The sequence below is a fragment of the Cydia pomonella genome, chromosome 2, assembly GCF_033807575.1.
Source record: "Cydia pomonella isolate Wapato2018A chromosome 2, ilCydPomo1, whole genome shotgun sequence".
Taxonomy (NCBI): Eukaryota; Metazoa; Arthropoda; class Insecta; order Lepidoptera; family Tortricidae; genus Cydia; species Cydia pomonella.
In genome coordinates, this window is record NC_084704.1 from 26,377,252 (window position 1) to 26,400,577 (window position 23,326).

General features: G+C 34.1%; 1 protein-coding gene across 1 annotated transcript in view; it reads right to left on the bottom strand.

Moving 5' to 3' along the window:
* Positions 1-21,104, bottom strand: part of LOC133534748 (kinesin-like protein CG14535) — a 307,943-nt gene extending 286,839 nt beyond the window's left edge. The window contains exon 1 of the mRNA XM_061874007.1: positions 20,623-21,104. The gene's annotated coding sequence lies outside the window, so the exon portion shown is untranslated. The remainder of the gene's footprint in view (positions 1-20,622) is intronic.
* Positions 21,105-23,326: the final 2,222 nt, after the last annotated feature.

Consider the following 23,326-nt stretch of genomic DNA (forward strand, 5'->3'; position numbering starts at 1 on the left):
ATGCAACCTTAACGAGGATTGAGGTGGACATTCCCTTTTGTGTGCTAGTAGATATATACCTAGTTTCCACCAACTTACGCTGCTAACATACAGTGGTAAATTAAAAGACAATTTTTAGATTTAAAACTCTGTACTGACATCAAACAACTTCTCGTAACTACATAATTATTACGAAATAACGCTCCAAATATTTACGCCGCGTCAATCATCTAGAGTCAGAACTAAAATAAGTTGGCAGAGATTTTGATAGCCCGTCATAATTTCATAGAAGTTTGACGTTTAAAATAACCCGTGGGCCGTGCACCATCTGGGCCGTGCGCCATCAAAACCGCTGCTAACTAATTAAAAAAAAAAAATATATATATATATATATATATATATAGATATATTATATAGAGTTAAACCAAGATAGTTTGACTCTAACATATTTCATTTTTATATTTTTAAACAATCTTTTCTGCTGCAACGTACAGAGGCGACAGTAAAAGGGTTTTAGAATTTAGATTGACACACACCAGAGTTAGGTATCAAGGGAACGTAAATATTAAATATTCAAAATACTATCTAGAAATTTTTGTTGGATAAACCGTTGTATTCTGTTAGTGAATTTATGAATGATTATAGATTTTGACGATACACCACAGGAAATTCTATTTTGACATTATTTTCAAATATTATTATTTTGTAATGATTTAATTTATAAATTGATATTTTATTGATAACATTCTAGTGACATCCTTGTATTGACGGTTATAATATGATTTTTTACAGTACATATGGCGCTAATTTACCGCCCTATTGCGGTTACTAGCACTATACGTGCGTATGTCGAAAACTTAAAGGGCCATATGTACTGTATAACGTTGTACAGTCAGCATCAATAGTAGCGGATGAAACAACGCGCCAAAAGTATCTGACATCTCAGATAACTTTTCCAAATGTCTTAAACCATAAATATAGATAAATTTCTAATATTCATGTCCCAAACTATATCTTTTACAGTCTCAGTTGTTCTTTATTAAAGACATCAGTTTTTGTTAAGCTATTATAAAATGCAGCGTTATTTGATCCGCTACTTTTGATGCTGACTGTACAATGCACGTGCGAAAAGGTAATTCGCAACTCGTTGTGAATTTCCTGCTTTTCACACTTGTATCGTAATGTACTATTATAGGTTGACATGCCTGCAATTTATAATGTAATCTGTATTATGAAATAAATAAAGCTAAATTTATGAGTATGTATTGTAACTGTATGTTTTTAGAGAATTTGTGGTCAGAAGCGTGTTTTGCTAAAAAAAAGTAAATTTTTAATTTTACGAGTCTTACCCTTAATATTCTCGCGTGTCAGCATGTTTACCCACGACATTGCCGGCCGTCATAGCTGCGACTACTACGTCACTGTCCGGCGGCACACGTGAAAACAATACATTCGTTAACGGTGTAAGCACTTGATTATTGTTTTTTGTTCGAGGTGACCGGTGCGTGAGGTGACAAAAATATACAGAGTAGATTTATTCCTTGCTACTTTGATTAAATAATAATAATTAAGTTGTGCTATTATACAATGAGGTCGTTTTGCACGTGCAGAATATCTCACGCGGGTCACGAGTTCTCACTACAGGACATTTTGCTTGTCCAGGAATCATACGAGTAAGAAGCTCAAAATCTTGGGTCAAAATTATTTTCATTGACTTGTTTCTGACCACTCTGTCAGTCTTCTATTTTTGTCTTATATCAAATAAAAAAAATTGAGTGCTATTTGATGTAATTCTAGCTGCAAATTATAATTCTCTTGATATTCTTATCAAATTAATAACTAAATTTCACCCAAAACAAAACGCTCCATTCCGTCACATATTTTGGGGACAAAAACAACACAACGAAAAGACCCACCTACTTTTGCATATATTGTTTTGAAAAAAAATTATGCCAACTAAGTAGTAGGGGGAGTCCGGGAGATATGACCAGGTGGGAGAGTTGAACCACGACAAATATTTCAATTCAAATTTCGCGCCACCGACGCCGTTGACAGCTCATGTCGTACTTTAACAGAAGGCGCAACTTTTGGCGACGCCATATTGGCCGCTATTAGTCTGGTTTGGAAATGACTGGAGTAAACGTGGTTTCGCTGTCGCGAAGTGAAAAAAATTAAAATTTTATATTTTTACACTATTTTGAAAATTAAACAGGTGAGTAGTATTATTTTATCTTATTGTACTTGTTGGTTAATGTAGTTTTACTAACACTGATCATTTGGAATGTTTATTGTAAGAGTATAAAGAAAACATAATCTATATAAAGTAAAGGGGGGTGCGGGAGAGTTGAGCCGCATGGTGGTAGGGAGACATGATCAGTGGTTCAATTCTCCCACACTGTGCTTAAATAATGGTTTCCTTTATTTTTATGCAGGCCAAACGTCAAAGGAGGTAAGAGGAAGGTGTTGCAAGATAGCGACAAGAGAAAAAAATCCAAAAATAAAATAAAAAACAAGTGTTGTGTTCCTACCGGTGAGTAAGGTCGCCAGAGCTCAACGAGGGTACGGAGTGCGGAGTGTTAGGGTCGGCAACGCGCATAAAACACCTCTAGAGTTGCAGGCGTCCATAGGCTACGGTCACTGCTTACTATCAGACGGGCCGTATGCTTGATTGCCACCGACGTAAGTTGCATAAAAAATGTTCGACTATGTGGTTCCTGCAAAGGATAGGTATATTCACGAAGTTTGCGATGGGTTAACTGACAAAGATGTGGACAACTTTATTTGACATGAAGAATTATGTTATGTAAAATGAAAAGGACCTTGCATGTGCCTTTGATAATTTGTTGACTGAATTGATCTCATAGAAATAATTCATAATAATAATAATTTAAAGATAATTGATCTCTTGAATTTCATTTAATGTTGCCGATTTTAAATTTTATAAAGTTTATTAAATTTTAACATTTTGTTTTATGGGTAAAAATACTTTGTCACAACTACTTTCCTTTTTTAATAAATATATTGGATTAAACAGCAGTTTTTTCACTGTTTTTCCTACTTAACATATGTATGGTCATATCTCCCACACCCCCTGGTCAACTCTCCCATAGGTTGGGGAGACTTGAGCCAATACCCCGTTTAAGAAAAATATTTTAGCAGAACTTAAATTTTGTACTTTATCAGCACTTTGCTATGCTCTAAAGATACCTATTTAGATATGTCATCTATACACGAAATATCGAGTTGCTAACACTTACGGATAAACCTCTAGTGGCTTCTGAGTAAAAAGAGGTTCAAGTCTCCCGGACTCCCCCTACTTAAAATTCTACTTGTATAGTACTACGACTCTAATCTATGAAATTATTTACTGAATGTTTTCGTACCAACGTTATTTTCCAATGATAAGTAATAATCTCTAACAGTTAAAACAGTATTTTTAAAATGTAATTTATACTCGTATTCTACAATTAGACTGGACCGCCACTGCCTCAGAGCCCGAAAAGTGACGGGCAAATCAACATGAGCCGAACAAGCATGCTTTGAAAACTCACCCAACAAAGGGTTAACCCGTGCTACCTCAAAGTGCAGGTTGAACCGCAGGAGACACGTTTTCAATTACCGCATTAATCCTTCTGAGCCTTTTGATGGCACCCCTAGGTTCCTAAATGAGAATCGACAACCCTATATGTATAGGTATAGTGTTTTTCATGCAACTCCACCTTTTGTAACCTGTGCGTACACGGGTAGGTATAAATATTAATTGTAAGCACGGAATCCTTTTCGTCTTTTATACTTTACAAATAGAGCTAGTTAAATTAATTTACTGGTAAATATTTCTCAAACTATATAGTTTATCAATACTAACAAATTCATAAACAAAAAAATACAATAGTAGGTAACATTTTTTGTTCAAAACAGTTTTTACTAGTCTGTTGGCTTACACTTGTAATGCGTTTTAAAACAGAAGTGCCAATGTATCTTTTGTACAATAACTTACCGATATACTAATATTTAATTAGTTTTGAATTTATTATTTTAATAACAAAATATTTTAATTTAATATTTTCTATGCACGGTTACAATAAACCAGTTGGTATGTATAGTTAAATAAAATACAGCGTCCAGCCTCTTCCATTTCAACGACGCCGTTTAAAAATCATGAAATCGTTCTGAAACATTTGAATACCAAATTCGTAACAGCCAACTTTGACAATAGGAAAAAATGTGAATGAAAATTTGACTAAAAGTTATTGTGAGCTACCCTTACTTTATCTCCCTAGAATCATGGTATTTTAATCCGTGCATGCTTTAGCTTAAGGGGGCTGCGCGCTGTTTGTTGGTGATAAAAAGATAACAGAAGTAAAGTGACACAATAAGTATTTGAATACAAAATCAAGTCCGATTGATTCAGATTGTTTAAATATTATAAAGCGTGAAATGTATAGGTATAAAGATTAAAAAGTAAATAGCTATGAAAGCATTTTGTTTATGTTTGTAATCATTTTCTATACATGTAGCGTACCGTGAGTTTATGACGGTAAAGTGAGAATCAACAGCATAAATAGGTGTAGGTACGCAATATCATTAAATGCATAAATTTTATTGAAAATTCTAAAGACATGACAAACAACTAGATAGCTTCTGAGTTCAGGGAACTGACAGAATTATTGCAATAGGTACTATACGAGCATTAACTGTCACTAAAATCAAGATTGAAAAAGTTAAATGTACTTAAATTGAAATGTCGACAGTGTCAAAGTACTCTTAAGCTGGTGGTACACATGCGTGCAATTCGCGCGCGCACCTGACCCCCAATTAACAGCGCGCGCGCTGACAGATGAGTTTACATTGTGTGCGTTTCAATGGACATGGAATACGCAGGTGATTTAGAACATTTACTTTAAGGGTCTTCATGAAGAGTCCAATGTTAATGCAGGAAATTTTAATAAGGATTATATTTCATATATTTTAAAAACTAGTGAAAATGAGTTACCCCTAGTTGTAAAGAAAATTAATTTTGATTAATTAGTCACCAGCACTTTGCGAAAACTAGTTATGACTGAAAAATCTCATCTCTGAAATACCAGGGCCTTACGGTAAACCGGTTTTAACTAAGAAAAACGCGTTTTCAGTAAAAAAAAGGGGTTTTACGGTAACAGACATGCTTCCGAAACGCACACGATCCACCGTTATTTTATTTACGTCGTAATTCGTAAGTACGTTCTCGTTAATACCTACGTTCACGTTAGTTGTTACTTAATCTACATAATCAATTGGCATTTGTGTATGATCTTTCAATCGTCGTTTTCTAATCTACCATATCATAACCAGAAGCAAAAAAATGGGCAAATCCACGGCACGCCGCTAGCTACACAATATCTCGTCATTTCGCCTCAACGAGCCGCTTCTGGCACACGACGGTAAATTGGATGCGAAATCAAATAAAAAACATTCGCACCATCTCCAGCAGGGGAGAATTCCGACAGCTTAATAGGAGTGTGGAGGTATCTATGGTAACTTATGGAATACGACATATCTCATATCTAGTGGAACAAATTGAAAATATTACGTGCAATAAACCTTTTAGATTATGGCTAGCGAGTAGACGGTTCCTCAAATGAGGTATATATCTTTGAAAATAAATATGGTTTCACGGTAGTTACTTTAGATAACTATAACTCGCTAATGTAGAAACCTTCTTACATAATGTATACATAAAAAAAAAATTATTTAACAAAATCTTAGTCTTCAAAGTCCAGTCAAATGATTCAAAATTTCTGTAAAAATTTTTTTTTTTTGGAATATACATAATATTATAAGACAGAATCAACCTCTACATTCAGATCTACCTAGAACTAGGTTTAAAAATTAATCTTCCATCCAGACGAGGTTCAAATTGAAACCAACATCGATGCCCCCTCTGGCGGGTGTTGTGGAAACCAAAACATGTCGTTGAGATCAAAGCGACAATGCGGGAGGGTGAATTTGTCTAGTTGACTCTTTGGTGCAGGATGTATGGAAACTGGAAGTGATACACAAATCTGACTGTATAGTGTACTTACACGGTCACCGGCAAATCTTATACCTTTAAACGAGCGATTCTTGTATATTTATATATTTCGGGGATCTCGGAAACGGCTCTAACGATTTCAATGAAATTTGCTATATAGGGGTTTTCAGGGGCGTAAAATCGATCTAGCTAGGTTTTATCTCTGGGAAACGTGCAATTTTAGAATTTTTATATGTTTTCCGAGCAAAGCTTGGTCTCCCAGATACGAGTATTATACGACAAAACAATAATAATATCACGTGTAATAAAATAACTTAGGTCGGTAACCGTAGCATTCGAAGACGTAGGTTCATATTTATTAAATGTCAAAAGTCAAAGGTTTTATTGACTTTATCTCTACCAACGTAGAACCAATTATACTATTAGGCAGACTAATGTATTTACGTTTTTGTAAAGAAAGTATCACAGATACCTAAATAAAATTTAATAAATAAATATTACACAAATTGACTGAGACCCACAGTAAACTCAATTAGGCGTGGGTTCTTAGACAACAATATATATAATATATAAATATTTATATACAATAGGAAATACCCATGGCTCAGAAACAAATATTCATGATCATCACACAAATAAATGCCCTTACCAGGATTTAAACCCGGAACCATCGGCTTCATAGGCAGGCTCGCTACCTACTAGGCCACACAGGTTGTAATAAAAGTTTCAATCGTCCTAAGTTTCTGGATGCTATTTTCATGCTGAACGGACCGCAAATAATAAATAGTTATAAAATTTATGAAGGCCACTACAAGATTGTAAAGTAGAATTTTTGCGGCTTTTTTATATATTATCAAGGATTTTTTTTTCTTTTAAACGTCAGTAGGACGTTATATTACTGAGTAATAAATTTTAAGAACAACTACAAAACTAGCTTTTTTTTAAAGCCACATCTAGTGTACATGCAACAGCACAATCCACTAATAAGTGCGGTGGGCGACGATACCGCGTCATTACCGACTTGGGGCCCGGCGTGATTGATCCAAATGGTCTTATGTACAGAAGTATGTTTATTGACAGACATAGAAATCGAAATATAACATAGGAATATGTTAAAAGTCACTGTTATTGCAAAATATACCTTGAAAAATAGAAAGGTAGGCACTGTTTATAAAAATATAAACAAACTTTTACCAAGGTACTACATTAATCACGAAAACGGGACTTAATCACGTATAATTAATTTTATAATTATATGGGTAAAACACATTTTATTCCAAAGAAATTATACCTATTTATGTAAATAAGAGTGCTTGGAGACCTGCTTGTATTAAAAAAAACCGGCAAAGTGCATGTCGGACCACGCACAATAATTTCCATACCTTCATATAATACAAAATATGGACGTATTTTCGAAGCAATTACGTCTTTCAATAAAAAGATAAGTTTTTTGGGATAAAGTCATTAATGTCTCAACCAATCATGTCCAAAACAATTTTCATGGAAATTATTTACCTATTAAGCTAGATTTTCATTATTATAAGAGTTCTTTTTTGCCAGTTCGGCTACGAAACCCTAAAATTTACATTAAATATATGAGTTGTGAATAAAGTATATAATAAACGCTAAAGGTCCTTTTTGAGAGAGCCATATTTAAACAGTCCATGTAAGTAAATATCATGCGAAAACAGAGCGGGATTATCTAGATGCTTCGCACATGCAAATTTTGCATGCTTGCCGAGTTGGTGCCATAAAACAAACGACGAAGGTATACGTGACGTATGATTTCCAAACACGTTTGGGTTACTGCGAGCAAAACAGAAATAGTCTGATGACGACAGTATTTAAAAATATTGAAAAATTTAGGGACCTATCCGACTACCCTGTGATCATTTTTGATTAAGGTTTAATTTTTATATCACAGCTTTAGTGAGATTACCTGTAAGATTATATCGTATATCAATTGTTTTAAACTATGCTATTAAAATAAACAAGTACTTAATGAAATCTAGGTACTACACACGTGATGTACGTTACATAAATATATTTGGGCTGCTGCAAGCAAATCACAGTGACACTAGTAAGATTTATTTTATAAAACACCATTCGATTACCATTTTGTGTTTACCTAATGCCATCATAATTCTTAGAAAAGAAATACTTTTAATTTTAATTTGCAAAATCCCGCCAAGATTCTCGGCCCGGCTTCTCCCCAAGACCAACCAGTCATAGTTACAAATTGTTCTCTGACAGCTAATGGACGGAGCAACGTTATATTGTTTTGGCCAGTACTTAATAATATAAGTTAACTATTACTAAGGGAGCAAACATTAGTCACTCTGTTTGTAGCTATGGCACAATTTTCATTGAGTTACTAGGTTTGAGAATATGACTGACTTTTATTTTAAACCCGACAGAAAATATTTCTTTATTATCATATTTTTTTTGATTGCAGCCAGTATTTATGCATAGTACATCCAGCCGCAAAAGTGCATATCCACTTTGTAAATTAATTCTATTCACCCACATAATATAGGACGATTGACGTATAATATCTTATTTGAAACAATACAGATACTTACACAGTAATTTTTGCTAAGAGAAATCACAAAAAAGTATCTGTGCTTAGTACATGTACGAACAATTAAAATGACCCAACCGGTATTTGTAACCAATGGTATAGATTGAGGGTCTCTTATGGGAGAACAGTTGCAGAAGTGTCCAGTTGTCAGCTGCAAATAACAGTTCCAAATCTCAATATTCTAATCAATCAAATATTCTAGTTATTGTGGCGTCACCTATTTAAGGTTTTATGACGGTTTTTTTCATACATACAAGGTTCTCCTCCATACCGATGGGTTCAGATAGAGATAGTATATTATGCAAGTAGGCATATTACAATGCGCTTATGAGTGACAAAAGTTTATATGTGTGTCTGTGTGTAACTTTATGTGGGCTTGGGAAATGGTTGGGCCCCTGCAATTGGTCTGGCTACTTACAAAATGGTTTGTAATAGCTCCCTAATTTTTATATTCATATAAAAATCAAGAGTGAGAGTATAAGTAAAGTGACCATATCATTTTGACAGTTTTAAAGCATCTGGTAAAAGTCACTACAGGCGGAAATGGTCTGGCACTGTTGATTATCAATTTTTTATAATATTTTCTAAAACACATAAAAATCAGCCATGGGAATTTACGAAATATAGTAATATTTTTACCAACCTTTAGCACCTTGTATCGGACAAATGGCCGTCGGGCCAATATAGCAAGTATGCAGACATTAAAAGTACTTACATACTAACACTATATTATCCCATAAATTTAATCATGAGAAAATAAGTACGGTCTGGCGGCTCTGGGATCTTGCTCTATTATATTCACCCACAAAGATCACTAGGCACAACTAGATCACAATATTTTTTTGACAGAAATAACCGTGTCTTGCTCTTGCCGCTATTATCTACCAAGCAAGCTGATAACTGATGTAGTGACGAACTACCATTCTATTTCTGCCTCCTAACCCCTGCACAATACCCAGACTTCGATAACAAATGATCGTTCCGCACCAATTTGTCTACAAGTCGTTAAAATCGCGTTTCCTCTTATTAATTTTTGCTCCCCTCTAACGCCACGGCACGCACTGTCTACTTCCGCTGCCAGAAAACCGGAAATACGTTGTTATAGACAAATTTTACGATATTGACAAATGTTCCGATAGGGGATAAAAAAATGGCGTGCCGTACAATTCGTGAATTGTAAAATAAACGATTTAAACCCTTTGCCCTTGATACTAAGGTTTAAAATAGAAATGAAGCTATTTTGTGGTTGATCGTCTTTAAATTATGATTAAAAATGGCATAACATTTATATTCAGAGAAAAGTTATCGTGAGAAAATTACTTTGAACCAAACAGATAAGCATGACTGTTGATTGATAGATAACGGCATGCAATTTTTCATTTTATTCTCATGATTTTATATAACATAAAACTTCTGTGGGACCCAGACATTTTAAAAATAACATTAAATATGTTAAGGCGGGTCACTCACGTAATTTTATTTTAAGTCAAAAACGCTCGACATGTTTCACTCCTTATTTACCTACGTTGAGTCTGCGTCGGTCCGCCAACGTGTGCTCTCGATGAGTCTACTCGGTACGAAGAGAAACATGTCTTTAATATATTTATTTTCATGATGTATTTTTTAAATACCTATAAATAAAAGCGTTGCTATTAGAAATCATCGATATCTCGCTTAAAAACAAGTACCTATTTACTTATGTCTCTGTGAGGTGTAGATCTCGCGAACCGCCATGGCTCTGCCATTATGAATAATTAAAAAAAAAAACTAAATATATAGTTTTTTTTTTGTGATTATTGAACCTCCTTAAATCATTTCACGAGAACACGTTGAGAAATGCGACCTGTTGAAGACAACACCCGGACATACCGTCGTTTTCGCACGCTAAAAAATAAAGCTTTTAGGTTCGTCACCTACCTACGTCAATTACTAGAAGTGACAAGTTTGTCAGACAGGCCAATTCGACCGTACACTGAAATCAGAATGATATTTGAATCATGTTATTTAGTTATCGAACGTCTCCCCTGCGCCAATACATATTCGGACAAGTACAAGAGGAATGCACGATAACTGAATGACATCAGTTAGAGCTCATAGCTGGATTTCTGATTATACCCAATCATTAATCTTCTTCTTTATTTGCAATGCCCTAACGGACGTCGACGACCAACTATACCATCTCTCTCCTGCTCTTAGCCATTCTTGCCAGTATGGCGGCGTTATTCACGTTCATCTATTTTTTAACGTTGTCAAGCCAGATGAACCTTCTTCTTCCCCTTCCTCTCTTGCCATCAATTATTGTACGGGTTCAACTGTTGTTATCCAGAGAGTACGTCTGAACGATTAGATATTCCTTCTAATATTAGTTGTAGTATATTATATTTGTAATTTCTGTACAACATGTGTCCAATATATGATATTTTCCTTTTTTCACCGTGACTGTTTTTTCCAACTATTTTTTCATTCTTTTAAGCACTTCCACATTCGTAATACTTATAGGTCGAGGATAATTTTAGCATGCGCCTATATAGTCACATTTCTAATGAGTTTATTTTCTTTTCTATCGCTTTCAATCATTAATAGGTAACATACCTCCTTTATTTTATTTTTTTATTAAAGAGTGCCTTTTGTAAGACTTCTTAAGGTTAAAGAAATGATATATGGTGGCTGAGCCCTCAAGCGTAAGGGCTACTCTGCATTTGATTTATTTCGGACAGTACAACGAGGGCAGTGTATGAAGTGTGAGAAATATTACCCACTCTCCAATATAAGTTTGATATTAATAAAATGGCACCAGTTGATACCTCATTTGATACAGAAATACAAACGGTATTTTTTACATTAAGTAATAGAACTCTGAAAACACTTGAAATTCTCGAGCAAGTCAATACCTCGGTTGTTAAATTCTTCAGTCTGGGTAATAAACAACGAATTTAAACTACACAGAATGTATTTTTGATATAACCACAAACTTAATGTAGACTTAGGCTATAGTGCTATAAAAAAAATTGAAAGATGTTTTAAATTCAATGTTAACTACCAGAGCATAATTAATTTTAGAATTTTTTCGAGCGGTAATGTATTTCGTACACCATGGTCACTTGTGACAGTTGTGACGTCGCGTCATTAAATGTGACGTTTTGAGTTAGGTAAAACAAAATAGTGATACAGTGAAGAGTCGTGGAATGTAATGGGGCCCAATACATTCCACGACTCTTTCTTTCCGAACAGACTCTACATTGCTTGCTGAATTACTTTATAGGGCAAAATAAAAGTCGTCCATTTTTTTATAAAACCTATAAAAGCGTGTTCATTACAGCCTAAATTAACTACCCTATCAAAAATACAAGCTGTATAGTGACACAAAACTACTGGTTTCGAGTACGATTTTTTTTAAATCGCTTTTCTTTTAAATCTTTTCAACGTTAACTTGTATCACACAGGATATCGTTTCAGTTTATATTTGAGTCGTGTTTTCTCCAACATGCGCTTACCTATCATGCAATATTTCTTTGCAAACGTATCTACAGTTTCAATTCTGACAATTTGATATCGGAAAACTGAATTGCGAAAAGCCATCATCTCAGCATATTTGAATTTTAAAACTGCAACATGTTTTAGTTTATATTCTAATGCAGATAATAAACGATCTTACGTTTTATGAATATTGCCATTTAAAAACCTTTTTAAAATACCCAAAACACAATAAAGGAGAAAATATAATGTTTAACTGGCGAACGAAATATGGCTCTAAATGGACACTAAATTCAACGCTTAGAGAAAATAAAACTGTTATTTACGCTATTACTTGTCAAGCTTCCAGCTTTTAGATGAAACGCTAAGGACTTGCCAACTCAAACAGTAACAAGATATACTAAATTAGACGGGCGCTAGTAAACATGGAACCAAGTTAGTGCTTAACTACTTTTTTAATAATATATCTATAAAAAATATACGAAATTTAAGACAGATCATGCAAAACTACAAGTACAAAAAATATTAGTCACATTCTATCTATCCTACTAATTTTAGTAACTTTTCCAGCGAGAATTTCCACTTTTGTATGGTATTAAAAGAGGCAGACTGAAAAGCTATAAAAGTTTGTTTTATTAATTGGGAAAATAGGACAAAGTTTTCAGATTCAGTAGTTATTTTTTTTTTACTTTAGTTACTTTTTAATAATAACATTTCATAATTATATGGTATGTTTCAATATATAAGTATTGATACCATGTACAAATAAAATTAGACCATTAACAATTTAAGCGATACCTTCACTTTAAAATATGCACCAAAACAAGTGCATCAAAACAGTCCAGTAGCGGGTAAGGATTTATTCCCCCAACGTAAACTTCCGACACCATTTGAAATTCATTCTTCAACGTGTGATGTAATAAAAATAGCAGCAGATATAGCAGCACTGTGATAAATTATGCACCCCTCGATTTGGAGATTGCTCAGGCGATGCATTAACGGAGCCTTTGATATTTTTCCACGTAAAGGTAATGGAAGTCAAACGCGTATTGTGTCGGGATTGTGATGTGGAAATTGTCATGTTACGTTTTCTTGTATGATGTTGAAGTTTAATAAAATAAAAAAAAATTAGCTAAATCAAACTTACGAGTATGTTCCCACGTAATACCGTTACTAATTGATAAATCAGAAGAATAGACATTGAAACTTTATAATAGATGGTATTAGATAAGTGAAGGGTAAAATGTAATTCATTAAACCACTGCAAAATTAGAAAACGAGGAGTTTCTCAATTCAGTTGTAAGTATACGGTTTTTTATGTTTGTTACCTCAGAACTCGCGGTCATTAAATCTCTCAGCCAATTTGGAAAACATTTTTTATTTTATTGAAACTATATATTTTCAGAATTGTCCCATTTTTATTTAAATGTAGTTCTGATGGTATCCATGAGGAATTGAGGTTAACCCGCAAATCTTATAATACATACAGCATTTTTGTATTTTCATTAACAAATCAATCATTTACATGCACAAAAGTGACATAATTTTTACTTAATTAAACAGCTTATAACTTAGAAGCCTTAAAGTTATTTTTGAAGAACTAAGAAATGATATGCTACATGTATATATATATATATTAGCCTTATTTAGTGTCCCACTGCCGGGCAAAGGCCTCCCCTCGTTTCCTCCACTCGACCCTGTCATTGGCATTTTCCCACCATTATGGATATATTACGTCCAAGTCGTCCCGCCAGCGCCATCTCCTTTTCGGTCTGCCTGCACCCCGGCCTGCACCGTGTATGGTGTTCCGTGGGTCCCACTCAGTAACCATTTTGACCCCCCTTGGCGGTCTTGACGCCTACATCTACAACTCGAGTTCTGGAATGTAGTTACGTGTTTCTGATTCGATCAGAGCCCCTAGTGTAAATTTAATAGATAGCGTGACGTGACGTACGCGTTTGCGTTAAGTCTCATTTTGTATGGGATTTAGAAACAGCGCGCCAAGCGGGACGTTTTGGAAACTCAAAATACCATACAAAATGAGACTTAACGCAAACGCGTACGTCACGTTTCGCTATCGAATAAATTTACACTAGGGGTACAGTTCTATGAACACCTAATATAAGTCGCTCTATCGTATATTTGCAAAAAAAATGAAACAATAACATTTCTTCAACCAGAAACGTCACTTTCACACTAACACAATCATATGCATAACAAATCCAGATTAATTCATAACTATTTCTGCCAGAAAGTTTCACTTTTTTAGTTGACATTAATATTTCGAAGTAGGTATTAAATAGATATATGTATTTAAAACAATCTAACACACATTAAGTAATAGTCAAACATTATTTTTGTAATTGTGTGTGTGAATGTAGGCTTCATAACAGTTTAGCAACACCTACTTTTTCGATTAACTTCTCTATTTCCGCTACCCAAAGGTTGTCTGGAAGAGATCGCTTTTTAGCGATAAGACCGCCTATTGTCTGCCTCTACATTGAATCAATTGTATATTTTTACTGAGCTTTGCCAATAAAGAGTATTCTATCTATCTATCTATTACTATCGTCATATAATTATTAATTATTATCAAAATAACATTTCCAACTTGCTCAGCACCCGTAAAACTCATAGCATTTCAATTGTAAAAAAGCGTCCGATGGATTGGCCGCTTTACAGCCACTTTACACCCGCCGTAAAGGCTGAGTAATTAGTCCACGACATCATTCGACTCCTGACGCCTGCCACCACCAGGAAAACTGCCCATTTCATTTCAATTAATCTAATGGTTATTGAATTTCTTTCTTTTAATAATTACATTTTTAGTGACAGTAGTAAAGGTATAATTAAACTGCAGCGGTGGCAGCGTGGTTCCATTTTTATCACTTGTCACTATGCCCGTCACTTTCGCGCTTACATACTTGTTAGACCGTGGCAGGCATGGTGACATATGATAAAGAGCCGACGATATTAGCCCTACTGGTTATGTTACTTATAAAGTCATGGTAGCTTCTAGAGGCAACAGGAAAAACAGAAACCCCAAAGTAGCAAAACTCGACCTCGTCCGTTTTTATCGCTGGTCAAACTCATTTACACATAATGTACTTTCAAAGACAACCTATTTACGATCAAATTCAAGCTTTTTACTTTCAAATGTACGAGTATAAATAATCTAACATTTTAACCATTTAATCATAAGAGAATTACGCAAATAGTGAGTAATTCAAAAATTAAGACACAGAGACTATTAATACTTGCATGGATACGGTAATGTATGTAACGCGTTGGTTAGTAAAGTTCAGTAAATTGTTTCTATTATGTTATGTTCGTTTTCGGAATTTTAGCTAGTTAGTACTAAAATTTGTTAAATCTAATATTTATGGCGATTGATTTGTAAGGATGAAAAATGAAACGTTCTACTCCGATTTTATGCTAATTTAATAAAGACACTAGTTTTTGCTATGATCATGAGATCATGACTACCCCTAAATGGAGTCACCCGAACTCAGATAAATAAGTTCACACCCTATTAAGCTGCGGTGATTCAGCAAATGGCCGCGGGGGTAGTGTGGCGCCGGCTTAAGGTGGGGGATAATGAAAACGATAACTTATCTAAAATGAGATATTCTAGAAGCACTTTGCTAAAATGATGTATCTATGTTGTTAAAGTTTATATTGTACAAACTTAAAAATAAAAATGAGAAATGTTTTGATTTTTTAATACATACTTTTGACGATGATTAATTTATCTGAGGCTGGTAGACATCAGTGGATAATTTACTCTTGGAGTGGAGTGGTTTTCCATCGCGTCTCTTACAACTTCTTATTGAATACAAAATATGTTTAGATATAGAGCTACGCTTAGATCATAATATTTATAATGTATTAAAAAAGCCATGACCTTACGTTTGTTACGTGCATAATGAATGAGCATATGAGTGAACCGGTGCCCATAATATAATAATAACGCAGAACAAATTCCCCTGTCTCACAAGACAGTAGTAAAACTTGCAAATGTTCCTAAAGCGAACAAAATTTTGACGACAAACTGTCCAGGGGTGTCATTCCAAACGCTTACCAAGCAGATCGAGTTGAGAACTCAGCGAGATAATATAAGTGCACTCTCAAATAACCTAAGTTGAAACAGATGTCCAGGTCACGTTATACTAGCTTGGCCGAGAAATCGAGCGACCCGCGCTTGCGTGTAGTCAATAGGAATACTAGTCCAGTGCAAGTTTACCTTTCCCCTCCATTATCTCATTAGACCCCATTGAGGGCTAATGTACCGAAAATGGGGCATTTGTCAGATATTCACAATTTGCTAGTGACAGAATGTGATTATAACCTCGCTCATTTCAAAATTTACTGTAGCAACTTCTAACTTTATAGATAAAGCCTGAACCTAATCTATGAGGCCTAATCTATAAAGTATACTATATACTAAATTAGTATACTATTTTTTTTTATTGCTAATATAGGTAAACCTTGCAAAAGTAGCGCAAAGGACGCCCTTTTTTTTTAAAAACACTCATGTTAGGCGTAACGGACATGCTATTTTCGTAAATACGCACTGTAATATATAATAAGTTAAATCAATCAGTTTAAAAGAGCTCAGAAAGCTAAAAATAAGTCAACATGTATTAGTTTTAAATAAAAAAAAAGTTTTGATTTGTTTCTCAAAATAAAACTGTTTTTTGACTCTCCTGAAAAATCGCGTTTTGCCTGTTATTAAGCCCTTTGAGACTACGGCAGTCGTAATGGCACCGAAAGTAAAAAGAGGAGTCTGATAAGCGCTTGCCAATTAATGTAACCCTAACCAATAATAAACTTTGTGCATCAAAATTAATTCATATAGTTTTACCCGTAGTATGTAAGTAGAATGAATTATTTATTTCTGGATAGTTACTTAATTTGATTCTTATTATACATAGATTGGCAATTGACAAATATTGAGAAATTGCTTGCATTTTGGTTTTGACTCTTTGAACACCCATTAGTTAGTAATACAGGAACGCGTAATATGTATTTAATGAAAAATGGTTTTAAAATAAGCTATCATGTTATGATTCAGAGGTCAACAACAGAGAAGGTAACGAAGTCTCTTCCACTATTTTTCTTATATCTACCCAGGTTTATACAGCTTGTTTTCTTAAGACCATAATTACAATTGTAAGTTAATATTGTTCCACATTTACGGCATTAACTTCTATTGTTATACAATTAAAGGAAGTGCCTCAGGGCAGTGCACTCGGCCCTGTCCCTTTTGCTCCCGGTATTGTCCTTAATAAAGGTTAGTCCCTAATAAAGGTATACCCTAAATGGAAATGGCCTGAATTAAATTATATTAACATTTATAAGACATTTTAAAAGTTTAGATTTAAAAGTAGGTACTGTATGCAGCCTTACTACGACTGCTTAGCAGTGTCAAACTAATATATTTGCTAACGTCTGCGTAACTTACTTTCTATACATCTCGTTCGGACTAATATGCGAGTACGAGCGGGATGCATAGAAAGTAAGTTACGCACGCGCTAGCGAATATGTCAGTGTCAATCTGGTGGTAGCCGTGCTGGTCTTTTTCAGTCAAGAATCTAGGTCGAACTATGTAAGATCGTTTTCTAAATAATATTATATTTATCTTTCAAGCAAATTCATTCAGTTTAGTTTTGGTTTCTTATAGACTTTTTTTTATATCTTTGTGTGCTTCATAATTAATGAGGTGTACTCATAACTATGTTAAATAAGATTTTGAATGTTATACCTACCTAAATATATATAAATAACAGTGAATATTAAATAACATTTTGGAAAAAAACTAAACAACCGATAACATCCCCTGTAACGTGAATTGGCACTTCTATCTCTGCTGTAAGCTAGCTGCCAGTATTTGCATTTTATTCTAAATATCTTTTCTTGTACAAAAGATAAAAATAAACAGCAGGCCAAATATTTGATTTCTATATGTCTAGCCATTATATATGTAGACATGCTTGGTGGTGTGATCTTAACAACGCATTCACTGTCGGCGCAAGCTACGTGTGTAGCGGATGTCGTGCTTTCTCCCCTGTGTACCTCAACACGCCTACAAATAGAGACGCTGCCAGTGAATGCATTACGTTACGCAATCTTTCACTAAGTCGTTATGATACTGTCCAATTATCAAGTATACGAATAATGTCCTATAATATTTATTTAACTTCGTTAAAGAGTTTCTTTCGTATTAGAGTTTTTTTTGTTGTACAGTCAAGGTATTAAATATCGCCGCGGACAAGACAAAGTGCCAAAAAGATGTATACATGATCTTTTTGTCCGTAAATTAAGGTAGTGTGTACATATTTTTGGCACTTTGTTCGTTTCTTAAATTAAACACAAGGAACCTCTAGCTATAGATGAATCTCATAAAATCGGTGGCTTACATCATCATTGCTGAGTGTGACACAAATTCCTGAAGCGTCCATCCAAATCAAGACTAATGGGACGCGGGTGACTACTTTTATAAGTTTATCCACTAAGTAGAATAACTTTGACACTTACACCCTCATGTCAAAACCTACTAACAATTATCAGAGCGCAAATAGATTGTGCATACCATTTGATGGAAAAAATAGACGCTATTAACTTTGATAAAGGGTTTAATAGAAACGCAACGATATTGTATTCGAGAACGAGGTTATTTTTTCAACGAACGACCATTATTTGGGTTCAACGAATAACTAGTCATATAACTAATAATAACTAGTTCATAGTGTTGTGTTCCTGCCGGTGAGTAAGGTTGCCAGAGCTCAACGAGGAGGGGTGGGGTTAGGGTCGGCAACGCGCATGTACCTTCTCTGGAGTTGCAGGTGTACATAGGCTACGGAGACTGCTTACCATCAGGCAGGCCGTATGCTTGTTTGCCACCGACGTAATATAAAAAAAAAACTATTTAAGACTTTCATTACATATTTTAAAATCATTAAAACTGTACTTGGTTGCTCGTTATATCGTAGTGCTAGTAGATAGTGGGTTTATGGATCTGCTGTTGTTTTGTTTCATAGAACAAGCACCTTCGCCATCGCCGCGGGAGACTGAGCTAGATTATGGTAATGTCTCTAATCGGACGACCTCAGTTGAATGGGTGCCTCGCAATATACCCATTATCATAATGGCTTCATATAAACATGTTAGCAGGTTTAGCGATAAAATATTGGAATTATATGTACAGTTTAAAATGCAGTAGATATTTTCAGACGTGACTGTACCTATACACCTCAGTCGTTTATAAAATGTTCTAAATATGAACTATGATGTAGCCAACCAGTGTAAAATCATTTAAAACATTAAAGTTTTCAAGTGAAGGGTATCATTTCACGACGGCATACACGAGGTTATAACTGATTTCACTCCCAAGGATAAAAAAATTATAAAAATTGATCGTTTTTATAGTGTTAAGGAACCAAATAAATTATTACCTTAATACATTTATCAGAACAAACGTCATTAATTAAACACAAATCCTCTTTACCTCTGAATAAATGTGCATGAAAACAAATATTTATACCTATAATAAATGAAGATAGAGGTAAACAATAGGCGGCCTTTATCGCTACAGAGCGATCTCTTCCAGACAACCTTTAGGTAGTGGAAAAATTAAACTCTTAATAGATTTTTATAGGTTATCACCCATATAACTTCGAAGACATAAATAGACTACTAAGTGTACTAACTAACATATCCTCCTCATGAGGTTTATGCAGCTCAGCTCATGAATTTATATATCCCTTTTGCGTTTTAGATAAAACTAAAAAGAACTACACCTACTATGTCGTATCTAATTAAATCTATGTAAATGTCTAACGTGCGAACCTACATAATAAATACGGTGGTTAGAATAAGTAATGTAGGTCCAAAAAGGGATAGTGTTTAGGTCGCCCTTTTCATTATTTAAATCTGATTTTAATGTCAACAGTTCTGTCTATGTCAGTATGTGTCCTTTGAACTGTTTTCGCGTTGCAAGTTTTGATTCACCTATTACATATTCTAAGGATAGTCAATGTAGGTCCAAAAATAATAATTTTCATATGTTGTACAAAAATGTACGACTTTTATTTTTTCTGGTAAAATTATTCAGCACGCAATGTAACTTTATTTATATTCAAAACATCGCACTTACCAAAATTGTCTCAAGTGATGACTACGAGTATGCACGCAAATTAAATCAAAAATGAATTGCACTATGTTTATTTAGGTTATATTAAAAATAAATTAAATTATTTATTTCTATTGAAATCGTTTCATGCTACTGAAATTTACGTATGGAGGCAATTTATCTGAAATTGTGTTTTTTTGTCAAACAGAGCGTAACACTTCTTTTAAAGGATTTGTGATTTACGTCTCGTTAAATGTAATAGGTACCTATCGGTGCCAGAACCATTATAGAGGTGTATTGGTATGAAAGTTGTATCGCAGTCTATTTGTTGCTGACTGTGCCAGTGTATTATTCATTAGTATCGTTTGTTAATTGTTCACAGCTTGCTAGTGAAATTTTCATATCCCGTGAAAACCTATTTACAATAACTGAGCTAGATATACTTACAGCGTTGAGCGCCTCGATTTCATAGTGACTCAGCCTATACGACGCGTCTGAGCCCACCAATTTTGGAGTAGACCTGAAACAAAAAGAAATTACTTATGCTGCTACTACTATGAGGTATACATACTGTAGTCTTCGGAGTTTAAAAGGGTATTTATTATAAATAGCGCCATTAATTATTTATAACATGTGCAATCAATTAATAAAATTAAAAACATATTTATTTAGGTTTTGTATTTTCACCAAAGATTTGTATTAGTTTTGGTATTTTTATCAAAGATTTGTTACTCAAATGCGTAAAATTTTGCGCTTGTTTTCATGACGAGTTTAGCTACAGTTTTAATTTAAAAAAAAAATGTCTTGTTATGTTGTTGTTCAAATACAAGATGTGATTTATTTAAATAAAGATCCCTAATGCAATCACTACATAGGTACCTATGATATCCACACAGGCTGTAGATACTACCTACAGCAGTTCGACGACCGACCCAGTGGGTAGTGACCCTGCCTATGAAGCAGTTGTTCCCGGGTTCGAATCCCGGTAAGGACATTTATTTGTGTGATAAACACAGATATTTATTCCTGCGTCATTGGTATTTTCTATGTATATAAGTATGTTTTTTATCTATATACGTATGTATATCGTTGCCGAGTACCGTAGATCTGTGTTAGATTGTCCCCAAGTATTTATTTATACTAAACAGCCATTGGCTAAATGGCCTTAAGCAATAAAATTACTGTCAGAGTTTTCTGATTAGGTACCTTTTTTGTTTGGCCATACATACGCAAGCAATAGAGGATATTTATTTAAGCTAAATAACTATTTACTTATTCAACTTTCAGGAACTCAAACGAACTTTGTTATATTCGTGTTGCGTATAATATGAGGTTAAAATAAAGTTTATTTAGTGGAGTGCTAAAGTTCTTTGTTCTGCACTGAGCTAGTGGAACAGTGTGGTATAAAAGTTATCCAGGTGCCTTAGCCGACGTTTAATTATTAACATTCATAACCGTTGGTAAGTGAATTTATGAATGTATAGCTGTTGGCTATATGGTGCAGCCTCAGTTTGAGCGAGGTTACAATTCTTGGATCAACTACTTACTGTTCATAGTTTGGTGTGAATCAAATCAAGCAAATTTTCTTTGGGTACCTTAGTAGACTTTATTAGTATTTTTATTATATAAAGGTACCTTCATATTTCATTAAATTAGGTGGGACTAAATCATAATAATATAATTATACTTATATTAATTTTAGCTTAATCACACAACTTACGAGTATACGATAAATAAAGCTTAAACGCGCAATACGAATAAAATTAATTTTAAAATTCATCAAGGTTTGATGGCAAATACGTCTGACTGGAGTGATTATAGGCATCGTCATTCTCCGTCATAGACCGTCCATTCTTTTGTTAGCTATATTTCATTATTAAACCTTAATAACACAATAACAATTTTCACTTAGTGATTTTTTTATTACCTTATTAACAACTAATAGTGATAAGAATCAGAATAATTTATTTTGCAAGAACTGTAGTATATTTGGCACTATTTGTCCTGTCATGTCATTGTCAGTGGATGAGTTACATAAATGCATCTTCCACCACAATCATAGCATGTTAAACTTAAATTATATTATACAATAAGCTTACGTTCACCATTTAATTATATTAAATTCTTTCTTTCTTTTTATAAAACTCTATTAAATTTTATAGCATTAATAATTTGGAAGACATGAAACTATTATTATTAAGTATACAAAATGTTGATAAAATGAAAACACATCAAATTTCTCGAAATATTCGTGAAAGAAGTAATAAGGTATATTTAGTGAATAAGATTTTAGCATTACTAAAAAAAATATTTAATATTGTTCCATAGTAGTCGCTTATCATGCAGTGAATCAGAGCTCAAAGAGGGGGGGCGGGTTTAGGATCGGCAACGCGCATGTAACTCCTCTGGAGTTGCAGGCGTACATAGGCTACGGAGACTGCTTACCATAAGGCGGGCCGTATGCTTGTTTGCCACTGACTTAAAAAAAAGTGAAATATTTATTTATTTAAAATTTGAATAGAAAGGGAAACATTTCATTATGTAGCCTTGAATTCAATATTTTAAGAATTGCAAAGAGTTTGAATGTTTGATTTTAATATTTTGGTGCTAATATCAACCAAACACAAAAATTGATATTTATCAATAATTTGACAAACCAATTGATGAAGTGAAGATAACCTAAATACGTATATTTAGATTACCTCTACTTCATCAATTGGTTTGATATTTCACTTAGCTTTACTTTTATATAGCTTTACACTTGTACTTGTGATCGTACGCTTAACTTGTAAAGTATTCCAATGGACAAAGTATTCTTTAATGTTTATGTATTTACAATTATAGTAGGTATTCATTGACCTGAGTCATATTTTTATCGGCTTTTTATTGCAAGATCAATTCATGAATCGTAGCAGATTCACAGCTGATTTTTTTACAAAGCGTGAAGAGTCAGACCAAAATAAGTTGGCGGCGACTTTGACAGCCGAGACAGTGCAAGTGTTATTTAGAATGTCAAACTTTTATGAAATTATGACGTTTACTTGACACTTGCACAGGCTGAGCTATCAAAATCGCTGCCAACTTAGCTTGGTCTGACTCTATTTCTATGTCCTCCATAATGACTGTGCTTCCTCAACAGTGGCACCGCACC